Source organism: Rhyacophila brunnea, unplaced genomic scaffold (assembly GCF_057557595.1).
Source record: "Rhyacophila brunnea isolate RB1 unplaced genomic scaffold, BYU_Rbru_1.0 scaffold_50, whole genome shotgun sequence".
Taxonomy (NCBI): Eukaryota; Metazoa; Arthropoda; class Insecta; order Trichoptera; family Rhyacophilidae; genus Rhyacophila; species Rhyacophila brunnea.
In genome coordinates, this window is record NW_028233171.1 from 1761291 (window position 1) to 1771622 (window position 10332).

The window sequence follows — 10332 nt, forward strand, 5'->3', positions numbered from 1 at the left end:
AAAAGTGATAAATATACGTATTTATGAATAAATATCGAAAACCATGTCCTATCTAGAACAAAATAATTCAAAACATTGTCTGTATAGTAAATTTTATCCTTTAAGGGATAACTAAAATTAATCGTTCTAAAATTATCAGCTACAATCTTCTTCACATTTTTAAGACCCTCATTTGTGTTGTCAGTAAATGTGTTGTTATCACGAAATCCATATCGTGTCGTTTGTGATGCTCCTAAAAAACTTTCCATTGGATCAACACTGGTGAACTTATCATCTTTCAATTTGATCTTCCTAACTTCACAAATACACAGGTCTTCCCATGTAATATTGATCAAAGCAAGCCTACCGACTATTCTGTTTATAATCATTAAATTTTCGTAAATACTTCCCAATCCATTTTTCAAAATAATATCTGCAATTTCCTCACACATCAAGGAGCTTAGTAATGACAGAGGGGTGTATGTTGTAAGAAGATGTGCATATTCCTTGGAATCTTTTAACACTATTTTATATGCTATATTGTGTAGCTTCTCTATTGTAAGAGGGGAATTCTTTATAATTGCTGTGATTAATAAATTGTTCTCTCCATCATTGTTAAGTTCATATTCATCACCCGAAGATTCCTTTTTAGCGGTAGTGGAAATACCCTCTAATGTTTTATTACTAGTTTTCTTTTTGGTTTTAAGGTTTATATTGTTATCATTCAAAAAATGCATATTCAACGATGCGTCCAAAATATTACGGTTGTCATTGTCATGATTATATCGTGAATTTGATGTTTTTGCACTTAATATACTTCCAGCCTCGCAATTATTTTCCAATAATATATTATTATCATCTTTATGATTGTTATGATTATATCGTGAATTTGATGTTTCGCCACTTAATATACTTCCAGCCTCGCAAATATCTTCCAATAATATATTATTATCATCTTTATGATTGTTATTATTGTATCGTGAATTTGGTGTTTTTGCACCTATTATGTGTTCTTCCTCGCCATTATTTTCCAATAATATATTATTATTATCGTAATGATTAAATAGTGGCTTTTGTGTTTCGGTGCTTATATTACTTCCCATCATGATATGCATATCTTCTGATAAGTTCGAATTTTTCCGTAAAACTTCTTCAGTTTTTGTTCCTTTAGACTTTTTAAGTTCTAATTGGCCAATTATTTCCTTAAAAAAAACTTCCAATTCATGGTTTTCTAGCTTTAAAAATCTTTCCCAGCTTTTTTTTATAATCTTGTAATTACAAAAATATATCAAATTTAGTATTCCCGATACACGATTACCAATAAAATTACCTATCCCTCTTGCTCCAATTATATCTGATTGTTTGGTGCAGGGAAAATCATCACCATCTTCAAGCATACTATATCTGGGAAATATAATTTTGGGGCCGTACTTGTTAAATTTATTGATAATTTTACCAACTAATTTTATAATTTTGTATAATATGTTAAAATGGATTCCATTTTTTCGTCCACCTGGCGTTTCTAACATCTCTGTGGATACCGCTAACATCCTGCCTATCAACAGAAACATATACGTAATATAACGGATTGGTTTATCTCCTAAATCTTTTTTTTGAATAAGTCTGTTTGTAATCCTACATATTAATTCACTGATATTCACATATCCTCCCATAATAATTTTATCGATTTCCAATGTCTCTGATATGGTAAGATACTTATATCTCTTAATCTTTAGCCAACTATTTTCAACACTTATATCATAGGCGTGGTTATCAACATTCGGAAAAATTTTAATATTGTGTTCTTCATCCTCCGATCTATTCCCCTTAAAGTTTGGTATTTTCTTTGAAAAACAATTTGTGTTTCTAATGCACATATCATAGGTGCTATTATCAACATTCAGGCTAATTTTATATTTTGATTCATCATTTTCTGGTCTATCTTTCTTAGTTAATTCACTTTTTATGTTATCCTCTACTTCTAAATTTATATTTTCTTCGTAATTCTGGCAAACAGGTGTGAAAATATTTTTCTTGTTTCTAGCTATATCCGTTTTTTTTCTCTGTGATTTTTTTTTAATAGTTTCTCTTGTTAAAATACTTTCTTTAGATATACCATTTGTTTGTATTTTTTTGGCAAGTTTTTCTGATATAAATTCAACAACCTCTTTTTTAATCTCGTAAATCTTCACAGTCGATAAAACCATCGTTTTCACGTAATTTTCCGTAACTATCGTATCAATCTTGTTCAAATAATCATCTATAAGACTACATACATTCGAAAAATATGATTCAACAAATGAATTTGCATCATAGTCGAATTTCAAATTGTCATATCTGTGTAAAAAGTTGTCGATAAATTCAAATTTATGGCTGCCCAAACACCAAAAACTTGTCAATGAATTATCCAAATCCGTTTTTATATTATTTTGCCCTTCAAATTTAGGAAAAAGCCTTTCTATTAGCCTAATCGACTTTACTCCCAACATACCTATTTTGAATAGCGAACCGTGTTTAATTGGTAGAATATCAGAATACCTTCGCAAATTTATCACATGATCATTAGCTTCTAGAATACATTTATTGGGATCACCAAGAATCGTACTGACATATAGTGTTGCTGGCGCTGAATATTCATGATGTGAATGATCATCATTATGTTGCGTATCATTTATTTCAAGTACTGACCCCTTTATAACTTCATCCAGGACTTCCCGTGCAATTTTCCTTGTGTATTTTATGTTTATTATACTATCAAAGTCTATTTGTTCTTTTTTGATATTGCTTTCATTATTACAACTAAATTTAAATGATGGCCCGATAGAATTTTTAGATTCTGTATCGATTTTTACCACATTTAAATCCAATTCATTTCCTATGATATCCCTATCGTTATTTAATATGTTTAAATTCTTATCGATTTTTAATACATTTAAATCCAGTTCATTTCCTGTGATATCCCTACCGTTATTTAATATGTTTATATTCCCATCACTTTCCAACTTTTTTGCATTCACATCATTATTTGATCTATTTATCTCACTATTTATTGTAATATATTTCCCATCATTGTTTGTAATATTTTTATCGAGGTTATTCATATGTATACCGCATGGATATCTGACAAGTGCATTGTTGAAATTTTGGTAAATCGAGTTATTTTTATCCACTATATCACTGATTCCTTTTTTGCCACAAACTTTTTCGTGTTTTAGACACGAGATACTGTGTATTATTTTAGCCTTGGAATGGCTACCTAAATAATGATCACTCGAAACTTCAAATAGCTTTTTGTGAATCTCCCTTGAATATGTATCAAAGCCATATTTCATCATGACTTTACGGCGAATACTTGTAAATTCTTTTATCGCCTTTGCTTTTAAACTAGGGTGGTGCCTCAATAATTCTTCTAATGCTTCTGGAAGAGTTTCCGCTAAGTTACCATAATAGAAGAAATCGAAGAATTTTATTTCACTGTATAAACCTACAAGTTTTTTTACATAATTTTGCTCTTGGACGATATTAAGCTTATTTTGTATCAGGCAAATGGCCCCAAGAAGATTAACCAATGAAACTACACACCATTCATCAACTGGTATATTCTCATAAAGCTTAAAAATAAACTCAAAAAAATGATTCTCATCCAATATATGGATATTCAATGGTCGGAAATGAATGTAATCCACTATTATATTGATCGCATAGTATAGGGATTTGTAATTCGGTATTGCCAAATTTTTACTTGACGACTGAGGGATATCTCTCTCTATATTTTCTGTGTCCTCTCTATTATTATCAATACTTAAATCATTGTAAACAACATAACTTTGAATAATACTAAGTATTATATGCGAAATCTTCGATTCAAATATATCAATAGTCCTGTGTGTCTCTCCTGATTTGTTCGAATAAAATCCATGCACAAATCTCATGGTTCCTGTTATTATTTTCTTAATATAATAATGCCTCCAAGTGCATCCTTCAATATTACCTATGATTTTAATGTAACTTTCAACCAGATCATATAATATCGTAAGAAATTCTGTCGAATTCAAAGTGCCTTCATTTATATTACGCTTTACTGTTATAACGCTCGATGCTACATTTATAATGTGGTATTTAGACATTAAAATTTTTATATCCCGACTCTTGAAACCACAATTAACACTTTCCTTATATTTATTATCCGAAAAACTACTCAAACTGATATTTTCTGAAATAGAACAGCCTTTAAACCTTTCTGAATCGTGCATCGAAGAATATTTCTCATCTATAAAGTCTTTTTTAGTGTCATTAGTTTCATGTTTTTTTGTAATAGAACAGCCTCTAAATCTTTCTGAATCGTGCATCGAAGTATTATTCTCTTCTGTTAAGTCTTCTTTATGAGAGTTGGTTTCGTGGTTTTGTATTAGTAACTCATGTTCTTTACTCAAATATACACCGAACTCATCAAAGATTCCACATTCAAGAAAAGAAAGGCCAGCATAGAATTTGGATCCCATCATAACTTCAAGGAAATAAAAATATGCATCATTAAAATTTATGGAATAAGATTCTATTTCCCTTAAAACATCAAAAACATAACCATCATAATCTCGTGCTTTTAGTTCATTCATTATCATACTGGACTTCAACTTTGATTCAACACATTTTCCTAAAAAATACAGAATCGATGTCTGAATGTCTTCATTTGTATTCGATACATACATTTCACTTTCATGGTGCATCAAATTTTTGTTCTCACATATTCTAACTTTGGAACCATATCTTCGGATATCTTTTCTCTCGCTATGCAAATTAACTAATCTTTTAATAGCAAGTTTTAGAATATCATTCAAATCTGTTCGATCACCAAATTCATGTGATCGTGCGGAAATATTAATACATAGTGAAAGATACTCGAAAACTAACATTTTCATTCCGTATGCTAATCGCTTGTATTGAAGAACTAATGAATGATAAACTTTAATCGATGTATAAATCTTCACGTCTTGGTTTCTAACAGTTTTTATAAACTCAATTTCATTTCTATCTCGTATTATATCTTTATTTCGGCTTTTATTTACCTTATTCATTTCCGAACCAATATGTAAAGATTTTTTATCCTGTAGACCGCTGACTGGCATATGATTAAAAACATCTACATTTGAATCTATTACATCTTCTCCACAAATATTTTCATATTTCGGCGATGTAAGAAAAGATGCGTTTGTAAATGCGCTGAAACTTGTGACATGTTCAAGGTTGAAATATGTATACGAACTGGCCCCTCTCTTTACGGTTTTATTGCAAATACGCCTTAATAGCATAATGGTTTCAAATGATATTTCGTAATCTGTATAATAGAGCAAATCAACAAGAATATCCCCAAATTCTACAAGCATCTTTCCCATTGAATATTCTAGAATCATCGAAATAAAACGAAGTACTCGCAAAATATCTTGCTTATTTCTTTTCGTAAGTATATTTATCTGTGCTATATTTTTCTTGCAAAAACCTACTTCTTTTTTTATTGAACGATCTAATACTAATTTATCATTTATAATCATTTTCTTTGAATACAATGCATTTCCCCCATCCGTTTTCCACATACTTATATCAAAATTTTCATGATAATTATAATCATCTTTCTCGTGAATGAATCTATTTTTATCCTCCTTTTCTTTATTATAAATTAAATTAGAATGAAGATTGATTTCATCATTTTTGCCTGTAGCACTTTGTCTTTCATCCATTTTCTTCTTTTGATCTAAATACTTACAATAACAATATGTGCATCTGCATCGAAACTTATCCCGCTGAAATAATAGAAATGTCTTTGCTGCCTCCATAAAACGTCTCCAATAACTAAGATCTGTATCTCCAAACCTCCACACTATTGTCTCATCAACAAGACAATCTGTTCTAAATATAGTTCCATTGACAACTATACTTTCTGTAAATTCTGATATCTTTTTTGGCTCTCCTTTTCTGGTCGGATTCATTATATGGGTATGGTCTCATTATTTATTTACTATACCTAATTCCATCTATCTAGCTGGATGCTTCATAAATAATAAATAAAAAAATATGTATAAACATTTCAATATAATCACAAAAAATGGATCGTATTTATATTTTTATGTGGATCTGGATTGGATTCTATTTTTTACTCAATGCATTTATGCACATGATAATTATTTAAGTGCTCATAAATAATATAAAGCATAAAATATTTCTAAAAACTAAAAAAATTTCACAATCAAAACAAATATAATATTGAAGATGAGCGCTGAATAAAAACTTGCGAATCTTTTAATATTAAAGATATTTTTTCATGACTTTGAACATGGTGTTTCTATAAACATATCGAAAAAATTTTTCAAATTTTTTGCTAAATTCAAAGAAATGACGCAATTGTATTTAAAATATTAGATTCCTTAGTATTTGGTTTATTTACAGTATAGAATATCAAAATATGTAAATTGTTTCACATATTTTAAAGATGATCAAATTAAATAATCAACTGAATTTTTACTGTAAAGCTTTAATAAAATATATTTTACATCTGAAGATAAAGATCAAGAAACTATAAAATTGCATAAAATGAAATAATGTGTAATTAATTATATCTGAACTTAATCTACAATAAAATTATAAAAATTCAGTCATTGTATCTTAAGAATATAAAAATTTATCACTTATATAGATCATTTTCATAATATAGTTTCTTTTTGCAAATTTAAATATCTTTACGAATGAATAATCTTCTTAGATTAGATATTAAAACTAAGTAGAAATCCCACTTTTTCTCTGATTTTTTGTATGCGCTGTGTTTATATTTAATAATTTATAATATATTGTGCTAAAACAAATACACATAATGTCGAAATTATATCCGAAGTTGCTGCTTTTTATTGATAACTAATATTTTCTTTTTTACATTAATAAAATGTAAAAGTAATATTTTGATGGATATAGATATATTTTAATTATTTTTGTTTAATATTATTTTCATTATTAATATCTGTTCAACCAAAAATTATGAATGCTCCAAATAACAGATAGGCTTAATACTTCTTTCGGCCACATCATCTTTACAATCTTACCCTGTATATTTTTTCTTTAAGGATTGATCATTCTGGTATTGTTCTCAATTCCAATGTTTGATCGTTTAATTCTGCTTTGTTTGAAATTAATCTTTAATCATATATTTATCATTTCCAATTATCTATTAATAATATTCTCTTGCTAATAGGTCATTTTTGTGGCGCTTAATAAGCTGTCCGCTTTTTATTTTTATTAAGTATTGAAATATATGTTTAAGACTTCTAAATTTTGTTAAATTCAGAATTATGTCTAAGAAATCTCCTTTGAACATTTCGCTTGTTGCTTTATTAAAAAATCATACTTTTTATAAAGAACCCTATGCATATGATCTTGATATCTGCTGTGATAAATAATATTTTGGTCTTTATTGTATTTTCAATACCATTTAATGCTTCTAATTCAGCTATTTTATTAAGCATTGGAACACTAGTTGTTTTATAACCTCTTCTGAAAGTTTTTGCAAATTAATACACATTAAATTCCGAGCAATTTATTTTTACTCATTGTGTATTTCTCATTAAATTTTTTCAAGCTTAACACAATCAACTGATTATAAAAAATATATTGGTAATCTATGCCCTATTTCTAATTTATTTTTTCTATTTTTCTAAACACGGATGCACGGTAAAAAAAATATGAAGCTCAAAACAATGAAAATATTTCTGCCTGATAAATACACTACGCGTCGTTAAAATAACCACTTATAACCTATGATCACTAAAATATGTAACTACATTATAAAATAAGAAACCAAAATTAAAAGGCAACCACTGTAATAATCCCTTCAATGGCAAGTAAAATAAAAAAGATCCACACGTTCTACATTTAAAGCCACAAAATAAAACATGTTAAAATCTATATAAGATAATTCAACCGGATGCACTAATTTAAGAGTTAAATGATGTGTAAGAAATATATTTTCTAAAATAAGAAATCCATCAAAACCTAAATAAATGACGATTCTCTGAAATTTCGCCAAAATATCTGCATTTATATTTTAGAAAAGAACCATCGCTCTTTATTATAAAACTATGATTACATTGTGCTAAATTAAAGTTAAAGTTGATTTAATATATAAAAATAAACTTCTTCCCAAATATAAATACAATTTTGTGTGAATATTTATTTTCTCGCATAATAAATTATAAATAAAATTTTATATTTTAAGATTCTATACATCTTAAAATCTGAAATTATTTAGCGCTTTAGAACATCATACGCACGTAAGTTCATAGTCAATTGTCCATACGATAATTAATGAACAATTATAGTTTTATCTATAAAATATTCAAATTTTAGCCAAATAGTGATTTTTTCGAGCAAAATTCGTATAAAATATTTCATCTCAAGTAAATATCGTTGCATATAGTTTATTATGCCTAAATTCTCAAGTTATTTCTATTTATATGTTTTTATTTTGTATATTCTAAGAATCTGATTTGTTACTTTATAATTTTTATCTTCCCTTGCTACTATACATTGTTGAAATTTTTATACACTTTAAACTTACAAGTCTCATATTTAACTGATATTTCATTAGAACCTGCTTTATAAATTAGTTATGAAAACAAAAAAAATTATGTGTTTATTTCCAATTTTTCGCCAAATAATAAACTAGAACAAGAGGCTTCCATTCAGTGATCATGTTTTGTATGATGATGTTTTTTTTTGAATAGGCTGTATTACATTCTCTTTTTTTACATGCTGCTGTGTCTTATAAAAAAGAAAGTGTCTATTTATATTGTACCAGGCAAAATACTATAAAAAATGCTGTGGAATTAGGCGCATACAGCCACTATTAACAATAAAATTTTCAAGACATTGTGGTCAATTAAAAGAAAGGATTATCTCAACCCAGAAACAAAGAACTAAGCAGCTATATGGAAATATATGGCGTTTAATTACTGTTAAAAGTAAATGATTTATTCTCTTACTTGTGGTTTCTGCATCAATAAAACTTTCAAGGATTTTAAAACTAGTAAAATCAATTAACCGTGTTTATATATACCAAAAATAATAAAGTCAAACATAATTAGATGTGAAAAAATAATAGGATCATATGTTTGGTGTTTTGATTCCGATTTACATTAATTGTTTGAATTTGAGTTAAACAAAAAATATTTTAAACTATGGATTACTAACTTTTCGAAAATATATAACATTCTGTGTGCGAAAAGGAATTTTTTTTAGATAAATAGATTTTATAATCAACATCGCCCTATATTGTAAAATTATTTATTATTCATCATGGAACGTTTTATTTTTTTTAAAAAAAATATCAACTCAATCTACATTAAATCGAGGATAATATATTGCATATTTAATTTATACTTTCTAATCATTCGCATAACTTATTGGATCACATCAATATGTGCGATTTATTCTTGGCCCAAGAATTTAAAATTTTATTTTAGGGTATGAAAGCTATTAAACTATTCGAAATATGTTTTGTAGAATATTTCGAAGAAAACTCTTTCATTTAATCGGTAATTTGGGATATTTCCCATCAATTTTTTTAAAGTAATGGTTATAGAATCATTTGATGTATTTTAATATCCCCATTTTTTTCGTATTCATTGCATTTATTGTTTAAATACATGACGTTAAATACAAATATATGGAATTTCTTTTGACTATAAGCTTTTATTTCAAAAAAAACCTTTCGAACGTAAGATATATGTAGGTTATTAGCTCTAGAATCAATAGGAACATAATTTTGAATCTTTATACAAAAATTTTTTCTTAATTTAGATTTTTATAATGGTATAAATATGATCCTTAAAAAAATTCCCATAAGGGGTTGAATTTTACCGTCTCTTTAAATTATAATATAATAAAAAGATGAAATATAACCATGCATATATAGAATAATATGAAAAAACTGGAAAATAAATAGATAGCTATTGAAAAAAAAACATAGATATAAACAATTTAAAAGCATTCTAATAAAAATTTCGTGTACCACACAACAATAAACATTTTAACATTCAAATAAGATTTTATAATATAAATTTAGCTTCAAAACAGTATTAAAAATATATAATCTCTCTTTATCTTTTTTAAGAACAAAACAGAAAATCTTGTGCCTATTAAAACGAAATTTGAACATTTTAAATAAGAATAAAAAGAAGAAAATATTTAAATCATAAATTAGCCCAAATCAAAGATTATATTTTTTTATAGATTATTTATCTATTCATAAAATGCACACACATCAACCATAATAAACTTCAATTCTTTGTTGTAAAAAAAATACTTAAATAT